Source organism: Triticum dicoccoides, chromosome 2B (genome assembly GCF_002162155.2).
Source record: "Triticum dicoccoides isolate Atlit2015 ecotype Zavitan chromosome 2B, WEW_v2.0, whole genome shotgun sequence".
NCBI classification, from domain to species: Eukaryota; Viridiplantae; Streptophyta; class Magnoliopsida; order Poales; family Poaceae; genus Triticum; species Triticum dicoccoides.
In genome coordinates, this window is record NC_041383.1 from 358,002,778 (window position 1) to 358,014,034 (window position 11,257).

The window sequence follows — 11,257 nt, forward strand, 5'->3', positions numbered from 1 at the left end:
GCTTGGGGATGCTGATACGTCTCCGTCATATCTATAATTTTTTATTGTTCCATGCCAATATTATACAACTTTCATATACTTTTGGCAACTTTTTATACTATTTTTGGGACTAACATATTTATCCAGTGCCTAGTACCAGTTCCTATTTGTTGCATGTTTTTTGTTTCGCAGAAAATCCATATCAAACAGAGTCCAGACGGGATAAAAACGAGCGAAGATTTTTTTTGGAATATATCTCAATTTTGAGAAGTGGAATCAACGCGAGACGATGCTCGAGGGGCCCACGAGGCAAGGGGCGCGCCCCTGACCCTCGTGGACACCCCGTAAGGCGGTTGTTGCCCTTCTTTCGCTGCAAGAAAGCTAATATGCGGAAACAAATCGTGTTCAAAGTTTCAATCCAATCGGAGTTACGGATTTCCGGGAATATAAGAAACGGTGAAAGGACAGAATCTGGAATGCGGAAACAGAGAGAGACGGAGAGACAAATCCAATCTCGGAGGGGCTCTCGCCCATCCCACGCCATGGAGGCCATGGACCAGAGGGGAAACCCTTCTCCCATCTAGGGAGAAGGTCAAGGAAGAAGAAGAATAAGAAGAAGAAGGGGGGCTCTCTCCCCCTCGCTTCCGGTGGCACCGGAACGCCGCCGGGGCCACCACCATCACCGCAATCTACACCAACACCTCTGTCATCTTCACCAACATTTTCATCACCTTCCCCCATCTATCTACAGCGGTCCACTCTCCCGCAACTCGGTGTACCCTCTACTTGAACATGGTGCTTTATGCTTCATATTATTATCCAATGATGTGTTGCCATCCTATGATGTCTGAGTAGATTTTCGTTATCCTTTCGGTAATTGGTGAATTGCTATGATTGGTTTAATTTGCTTGTGGTTATGTTGCTATCCTTTGGTGCCCATCACATGAGCGCGCGCGTGGATCACACCATAGGCTTAGTTGTATGTTGATAGGACTATGTATTGGAGGGCAAGAGTGACAGAAGCTTCAACCTAGCATAGAAATTGATGCATACGGGATTGAAGGGGGACCAATATATCTTAATGCTATGGTTGGGTTTTACCTTAATGAACGTTAGTAGTTGCGGATGCTTGCTAAGAGTTCCAATCATAAGTGTATAGAATTCCAAGTCAGGGATGACATGCTAGCAGTGGCCTCTCCCACATAAAACTTGCTATCGGTCTAGTAAAGTAGTCAATTGCTTAGGGACAATTTCGCAACTCCTACCACCACTTTTCCACACTCGCTATACTAACTTTATTGCTTCTTTATCTAAATAGCCCCTAGTTTATATTTACGTGCTCTTTATATTCTTGCAAACCTATCCAACAACACCTACAAAGTACTTCCAGTTTCACACTTGTTTTAGGTAAAATGAACATTAAGCATGCGTAGAGTTGTATCGGTGGTCGATAGAACTTGAGGGAATATTTATTCTACCTTTAGCTCCTCGTTGGGTTCGACACTCTTACTTATCGAAAGAAGCTACAATTGATCCCCTATACTTGTGGGTTATCACCAACCGTAGCCCTTAAGTCACCTATGTTAGTAAGTTACCCAGGAGCGGAGTATATGGCTAGTAGGGGATGTTATCAGTTGCCACTAACCATAGGTAGACATGCTTTCCCCACCGACCTAATTGTTCTGGAGTCACAAGGATTGGATGTGATACTGGGAATGGATTGGCTATCCAAGTTTGAAGGGAACATCGACTATGCCAGTAAATCAATTCTGCTCACCACCCCAGAAGGAAAGAGGATCAAGTATGTATACCGACATGCGCCGAGGAGGACTCAAGTGAATTCCTTATCAGGAGTTGTACAGGAGGAAGTACTAGTGGTGAAGTACTACCCGAAGTATTTCCGGAGGAGTTACCAGGAATGCCACCGGATCGAGACATTGAGTTTTTGATTGAGCCATTGCCAGGCAGTGGACCAATATCAAACACACCATATCGGATGCCCGCAAAAGGTCTGGAGGAAATTAAGACGCGGATAAAAGAGTTACTGGAGAAAGGTTACATTCAACCAAGTTCATCACCTTGGGGAGCCCCAATGCTTCTAGTGGAGAAGAAGGATGGATCTTTAAGGATGGTTGTGGATTATCGTGCGCTGAATGAGGTGACGATCAAGAACAAATACCCACTGCCGATGATCAATGATTTTTTTGACCAGTTGCAAGGTGCTAAAGTTTTCTTTAAGATCGATCTTTGATCAGGTTATCACCAGTTGAAGATCCGAGAGCAGGATATACCAAAGACAGCTTTTACCACAAGGTACGGGATATATGAGTATACCGTTATGTCATTTGGCCTGACTAACGCGCCTGCCTATTTCATGAACATGATGAACAACGTGTTTATGGAGTTTTTGGATAAGTTCATCATGGTGTTCATTCATGATATATTGGTCTACTCGAAGAACGGAGAGGAGCATAAGGAGCATTTGCGTTTGGTTCTTGAGAAGCTCAGAGAACATCAGTTGTATGCCAAGTTCAGCAAATGTGAGTTTTGGTTCTTGAGAAGGAATAGCAGTAGACCCTACCAAGGTTACTTCTGTTGTTAAATGGGTGGCACCCACATCAGTTGGAGAGATCAGGAGGTTTCTTGGAGTAGCAGGTTATAATGGGAGGTTCATTGAGAATTTCTCCAGGATTGCAAAGCCCATGACGGAGTTATTGAAGAAGGACACCAAGTTAAAATGGACTGAGGAGTGTGAAGCTAGTTTTCAGGAGTTGAAGAAACATTTGGTTACAACCCCAGTGTTGATTCTCCCAGACCAACGTAAGGATTACCGAGTATATTGCAATGCTTCACGACGAGGACTTGGAGCTGTACTTATGCAGGAAGGGAGAGTTGTTTCATATGCCTCATGACAGTTTAAACCTCATGAGCAGAATTATGCTACGCATGATTTGGAGTTAGCAGTCGTAGTGCATGCGCTGAAGACATGGAGGCATTTTCTCATTGAAAACCATTATGATGTATACACGGATCATAAGAGTTTGAAATACATCTTCACGCAGAAGGAGTTGAACCTGAGGCAAAGGAGATGGTTGGATCTCATCAAGGATTATGATATGAAATGGCACTATCATCCCAGAAAGGCCAATGTCATAACAGATGTGTTGAGCCGCAAGAGTTATGTTAACACGCTCATAACCGGAGGATTACCTAAGCAGCTAGCAGATGATCTTCGAGAGTTATGCTTGGAGATAGTTCTGATAGGTTATGTTGCAGCACTGGAAATTCAGTCCACTCTTTTAGGTAAGATCAGAGAAGCCCAGAAGACTGACAAGGAGATTGCCGAGATAATGGAAAGGATGAGTAAAGGAAGGGCTAAATGATCGTGAGGATGAGCAAGACACTCTATGGTTTGAGGATCGCATATATGTGCCTAATGACCCCGAGCTCAGGAAGTTGATTCTGCAGGAGGCCCATGATTCACCTTACTCGATTCACCCAGGAAACACTAAAATGTATCTAGATTAGAAGGAAAGTTTCTGGTGGACGGGAATGAAGAAGGATATTGCCGAGTATGTAGCAGTATGTGATGTATGTCAGAGAGTCAAGGTAGAGCATCAGAAGCCAGCTGGATTGCTACAACCATTGCCGATACCCGAACGGAAGTGGGATAAGCTTGGCATGGATTTTATCACCGGATTACCCAGGACTCGTTTAGGCTATGACTCTATCTGGGTTGTAGTCGATCGTTTGACGAAAGTAGCTCATTTCATCCCGGTGAAAACCACCTATACGAGTGCTAAGTTGGCAAAGATATACATGACCAGGATCGTATGTCTTCACAGAGTTCGGAGGACTATTGTATCAGATAGGGGAACCCAGTTTACTTCAAAGTTTTGGAATCAGTTGCATGAAACTTTGGGTACCAGGCTAGAGTTCAGTACAGCCTTTCATCCACAAACAGATGGACAGACCGAGAGAGTCAATCAAATTCTAGAGGACATGTTGAGAGGTTGTGCGCTAGATTATGGATCTAGTTGGGATGACAATTTGCCATATGCAGAGTTCTCTTATAACAACAGTTATCAAGCCAGTTTGAAGATGGCCCCTTTTGAAGCTTTGTACAGAAGGAGGTGCAGGACACCGTTATCGTGGGATGAAGTTGGAGATCGACGGTTGTTCGGACTAGATTTAATCAAAGACTATGAAGAGAAGGTTAAGTTGATTCGCGACAGACTCAAGGTAGCCCAGTCCAGGCCGAAGAGTTATACGGATACTAAATGCAAGGAGATAGTTTACGAAGTCGGAGACAAAGCATATCTTCGTGTGTCCCCGCTTCGAGGAGTTAAGCATTTTGGAGTCAAGGGAAAGCTAGCACCATGTTTTGTGGGACCATACAGAGTTTTGGAACGCATAGGAGAAGTTGCATACAAGCTGGAATTGCTAGAAGGATTGTCAGGAGTTCATGATGTGTTTCACGTTTCCCAGCTAAAGAAGTGCCATGCAGAGATGGCCGATATTCCTCTAAGAGATACAGTGCCACTGGAAGCAATTCAGTTAGACAGTGATTTGACTTATGAAGAGAAACCAGTCCAGATTCTCGAATTTTCCAGCCGAGTTACTCGCAGCAAGGTTATCAAGTTTTGTAAAGTTCAGTGGAGCCACCATACTGAGGAGGAAGCCACCTGGGAGCGAGAAGAAGATCTCCGTAGAGACCACCCAAACCTTTTTGCTGACCAACCCAAATCTCGAGGGCGAGATTCATCTTAAGGGGGGTAGGTTTGTAACATCCCAATTTTCAATTTGGATGTTATACATAGATAATCATACACATATCATATTTATTCTTGCATTTTGGTTGTGATACTAGAATTCTTAAGCGACTCAAGGACCCAAGGAGAGAGTTGGAGATTTCACAAAAATCATATTTGAATTTATTTCAAATTTGAAGAAAGGATCAATTTGATTTTATTACTTTTCTCTCCAATTATTTTCAATATTAAAAATATATGAGAGAAGACAATATGACTTCTTCAAATTAAGAGAAATATTGGAGAAAGAATTTTAAAATCAAATTATGATTTTATTTGTATTTATTTGCTACTTTATTTGAATTAGAAAAATATAATTTTTGAAAATTGCATTTTTAGGCCAGAAAAATGTTCACTTTGTTCTATATATTTTATTTAGACGGTGAAAATTGTTTCTTCATGTGCTTTACACTGATATGACCCAAACGGCAGTGCCACAAATAAGTTGCACTATCATTCTTAAACTTCAATCTTTTGGCTTCAACACTATGAATATGTGTATTACTACTATCGATATTCATCAAAAATATACCACTCATCAGGGGTGCATGACCATAAAAGATATTACTCATATAAATAGAACAACCATTATTCTCTGTTTTAAATGAACAACTGTCCCGCATTAAACAAGATCCAGATATAACATTCATGCTCAACGGTGGCACCAAATAACAATTATTCAGGTCTAAAACTAATCCCGATGGTAGATGTAGAGGTAGCATGCCGATCGCGATCACATCGACTTTGGAACCATTTCCCACGAGCATCATCACCTCGTCCTTAGCCAATCTTCGCTTAATCCGTAGCCCCTGTATCGAGTTGCAAATATGAGCAACAGAACCAGTATCAAATACCCAGGCGCTACTGAGAGCATTAGTTAAGTACACATCAATAACATGTATATCAAACATATCTTTCACTTTGCCATCCTTCTTATCCGCCAAATACGTGGGGCAGTTCCGCTTCTGGTGACCAGTCCCTTTGCAGTAGAAGCACTCAGTTTCAGGCTTAGGTCCAGACTTGGGTTTCTTTTCTTGAGCAGCAACCTTTATGCCATTCTTCTTGAAGTTCCCTTTCTTCCCTTTGCCCTTTTTCTTGAAACTAGTGGTCTTATTGACCATCAACACTTGATGCTCCTTTTTGACTTCTACCTCCACAGCCTTTAGCATCGCGAAGAGCTTGAGAATAGTCTTGTCCATCCCTTGCATATTATAGTTCATCACGAAGCCTTTATAGCTTGGTGGCAGTGATTGAAGAACTCTTTGACACAATCAACTAGAAGATCAACTCCCAGTTGAGTCAAGTGATTATGATACCCAAACATTTTGGATATGTGCTCACTAACAGAACTGTTCTCCTCCATTTTGCAGCTATGGAACTTGTTGGAGACTTCATATCTCTCAACTCGGGCATTTGCTTGAAATATTAACTTCAACTTTTGGAACATCTCATATGCTCCATGACGTTCAAAACTTCTTTGAAGTCCCGATTCTAAGCCGTAAAGCATGGCACACTAAACTGTCGAGTAGTCATCATCATTGCTCTGCCAGACGTTCTTAACATCATCAATAACATCTGCAGCAGGCCTGGCACCTAGCGGTGCTTCCAGGACGTAATTCTTATGTGCAGCAATGAGGATAATCCTCAAGTTATGGACCCAGTCCGTGTAGTTGCTGCCATCATCTTTCAACTTAGCTTTCTCTAGGAACGCATTAAAATTGAAAGGAACGATAGCACGGGGCATTGATCTACAACAACATAGACATGCAAAATACTATCAGGTACTAAGTTCATGATAAATTAAAGTTCAATCAATCATATTACTTAAGAAATCCCACTTAGATAGACATCCCTCTAATCATCTAAATGATCATGTGATCCAAATCAACTAAACCATGTCCGATCATCACATGAGATGGAGTAGTTTTCAATGGTGAACATCACTATGTTGATCATATCTACTATATGATTCACGCTCGATCTTTCGGTCTCAGTGTTCCGAGGCCATATCTGCATATGCTAGGCTCGTCAAGTTTAACCCGAGTATTCTGCGTGTGCAAAACTGGCTTGCACCCGTTGTATGTGAATGTAGAGGTTATCACACCCGATCATCATGTGGTGTCTCAGCACGACGAACTGTAGCAACAGTGCATACTCAGGGAGAACACTTGTACCTTGAAATTTAGTAAGGGACCATCTTATAATGCTACCGACGTTCTAAGCAAAATAAGATGCATAAAGGATAAACATCACATGCAATCAAAATATGTGACATGATATGGCCATCATCATCTTGTGCTCATGATCTCCATCACCGAAGCATCGTCATGATCTCCAACGTCATCGGCGCGACACCTTGATCTCCATCGTAGCATCGTTGTCGTCACGCCATCTATTGTTACCACGACTATCGCTACCGCTTAGTGATAAAGTAAAACCATATGGCTCTTGCCAGTTGCCGATAACTTTGTTACAAAATATGATCATCTCATACAACAATTTATATCACATCATGCTTGACCATATCACATCACAGCAAGCCCTGCAAAAACAAGTTAGACGTCCTCTACTTTGTTGTTGCAAGTTTTACGTGGCTGCTACGGGCTTCTAGCAAGAACCGTTCTTACCTACGCATCAAAACCACAACGATTTTTCATCAAGTGTGTTGTTTTAACCTTCAACAAGGACCGGGCGTAGCCACACTCGATTCAAGTAAAGTTGGAGAAATAGACACTCACCAGCCACCTATGTGCAAAGCACGTCGGTAGAACCAGTCTCGTGTAAGCGTACGCATAATGTCGGTCTGAGCCGCTTCATCCAACAATACCACCGAATCAAAGTATGACATGCTGGTAAGAAATATGACTATTATCGCCCACAACTCTTTGTGTTCTACTCGTGCATATAACATCTACGCATAAACCTGGCTCGGATGCCACTGTTGGGGAATGCAGTAATTTCAAAAAAAATCCTACGATCACGCAAGATCTATCTATGTGATGCATAGCAACGAGAGGGGAGAGTGTGTCCACATACCCTCGTAGACCGAAAGTGGAAGTGTTATGACAATGTGGTTGATGTAGTCGTACATCTTCGCGATCTGACCGATCTTAGCACCGAACGTACGGCACCTCCGTGATCAGCACACGTTCAGCTCGGGGACGTGCCTTGTACTCTTGATCCAGTTGAGGCCGAGGGAGAGTTTCGTCAGCACAGCGGCGTGGTGACGGTGATGATGAAGTTACCGGCGCAGGGCTTTGTCTAAGCACTACGACGATATGACCGAGGTATGTAACTATGGAGGGGGGCACCGCACACGGCTAAACAGTGTCAACTTGTGTGTCTATGGGGTTCCCCCTCCCCCATATATAAAGGAGTGGAGGAGGGGGAGGGTCGGCCCTCTATGGCGTGCCCTAGAGGTGTTGGGAGTAGGACCCCCCCTTCCCTAGTTGGACTAGGAGAGAAGAAAGGGGGAGAGAGGGAGGAACGAAAGGGGGGGCGGCCCCCCACCCAATTTGGATTGGGCTTGGGGGGCGCCCTCCACCTGTCCGCCTCCTCCTCTCTCCCACTATGGCCCAATAAGGCCCATATACTTCCCGGGGGGTTCCGGTAACCTCCCGGTACTCTGGTATATGCCCGAACTCACCCGGAACTATTCTGATGTCCAAACATAGGCTTCCAATATATCAATCTTCATGTCTCGACCATTTCGAGACTCCTCGTCATGTCCGTGATCACATTCGGGGCTCTGAACTACCTTAGGTACATCAAAATGCATAAACTTCTAAAACCAACCGTCATCGAACGTTAAGCGTGCGGACCCTATGGGTTCGAGAACTATGTAGACATGACCGAGACACGTCTCTGGTTGATAACCAATAGCAGAATCTGGATGCTCATATTGATTCCTACATATTCTACGAAGATCTTTATCGGTCAAACTTTATAACAACATACGTTGTTCCCTTTATCATCGGTATGTTACTTGCCCGAGATTTGATCGTCGGTATTCTCCATACCTAGTTCAATCTCGTTACCGGCAAGTCTCTTTACTAGTTCCGTAATACTTCATCCCGCAACTAACTCATTAGTCACAATGCTTGCAAGGCTTATAGTGATGAGTATTACCGAGATGGCCCAGAGATACCTCTCCGAAACACGGAGTGACAAATCCTAATCTCGATCTATGCCAACCAAACAAACACCTTTGGAGACACCTGTAGAGCACCTTTATAATCACCCTTTTACATTGTGACGTTTGGTAGCACACAAAGTGTTCCTCCAGTATTCTGGAGTTGCATAATCTCATAGTCTGAGGAACTTGTATAAGTCATGAAGAAAGCAGTAGCAATGAAACTAACATGACCATAATGCTAAGCTAACGGCTGGGTCATGTCCATCACATCATTCTCCTAATGATGCGATCCCATTCATCAAATGACAACAAATCTCTATGGTTAGCAAACTTAACCATCTTTGACTAACGAGCTAGTCAAGTAGAGGCATACTAGGGACTATATGTTTTGTCTATGTATTCACACATGTACTAAGTTTCCGGTTTATACAATTCTAGCATGCATAATAAACATTTATCATGAATTAAGGAAATAAATAATAACTTTATTATTGCCTCTAGGGCATATTTCCTTAAGCAATGCCCAGAGACCTTCCTTGGCTCCCTGCAAGAAAGCTATCCCAGAGCCGTCATATCCATTTAGTGTCTCCAGTATCTAGTTCTAGTTGTAACAGATCAGGATACAACTCCGAGCATCTGTAACTATGGACACAGCTATTCGAATAGATATACTTGATTAACAACAGCCGGACACACTATTCGGGTCATGCCCGGCCTCGGGTGATCGACACACCTACCTAGGCTCAACAAAGAGGCCAGCATGCCGGTCTACATCCTAAATGCGAAGGGGTCATGGGACAATCGTCCTTTGCAATCCTGCGCATTGCGAGGACGGCCGGGATCAGTCCTGGCTACCTTTATACAGAGCAGGTGCTTACGCTGACCACCTGGGCGCATGCCGCTAAACTGCTATGTCTGAGAGCTTTCGAAAGAATCGTGCGACACCGAGTGCCCATACTTATTCCCGCGTGGTGGTAAGTGCAAAAAGGCTAGAGACCTACTCAGATCACATACCCAAACCTGTTAGTATCTTGGGAGTGCACGGAGATGACCAATGATCTAACTGGGGTCCCGTCACCCCATCTTGCGGATAATGACAAGGGCCAAGAATGCCCGGCCATGCCACATAATTATCTCGCGGGTATCGTCCAGGTCAACCCGACTCATAACTCTCACGGGTACCCGTCGGAGCTGACCCGACTTCAACACAGGACTGAGGTAAATTCAAGGTAACTGTGTGTCTGTAACATCAAGGGGGAAACCCGAGGAATCACCCTTGATGAATTCCCACTCGATGTAACCGTCAAGGTGACCTTGGAGGAATCACCCTTGGATGGTTCACGCATGAGGTGTTGCACAACAGAATTGGTACCCGGAGTGGTGAAGGAGGAATCACCCTTGGAAGTCCACGATTGTTTAACTACACTACAGAGGTATCATCAGGAGTGCGATACGAGGTATCACCCTCGCACTCGATAGTAACTCTACAGAGTCGTACTACTAAGGGGGTGTCGGTGATGTGTGGGGGTCTCTGCACTTCGATCACGTTGATCGAGTCATCTGGTAGCAAGGCAGGGCAACATGGACAAGGATATGGGGCCACTGATGGATCACTAACCAACCTATACTAAGCATATAGGATAACAGGTACATTAAAATAGGAGCTATCGAACATTAGTAGCAAAATCTAATGCAAGCATGAGAGAGAAAGAATGGGCGATATAGGAATGACCAAGGGGGTTTTGCTTGCCTGGAAGCTCGGCAGACAGATACGGACCCTCGACGGTGAAGTAGTCGATCACCGAATCAACAACGGTCTCGGGGTCTACAGGGAAAGAAGTAATGAAGGGGGAACGCGATAAATAACAGAGCAATTAAATGCATCACAAAGCACGACAAGGCAATAAGCTGTGCTAGGGGTGACCTAACGAGTGCTACGCGTTACAAAAGGAGCTAGAAAATAGTTGGGAATATTTTCCCGACACCAGGCATTTATCGGTCAAACCATTTGGAGGGGAAGGTTCCATGTTTGCAGTGTTGGGGGCATGTGGCAGGTATGTGGATGGCGTATTCGGATTCATCTTATTTTTCTTAACAATTTTCATGTATAAATTATTTTTCATCGGAGTTATATTTTATTTTATACGATTTTCCAAAGTTTTAATCATTTTTGAAATTATTATATTTAGTTTAGTCCAAATTGACCAAGTCAATTTGACTAGTCAAAAGGGCAGGTGTGCCCCACATGTCATAGACTATTTACCTAAACAAATGAATAAACCTAACTTATTTAATGGGCCAACATGTCATCTACTAGACTAAGGGGGTGTTT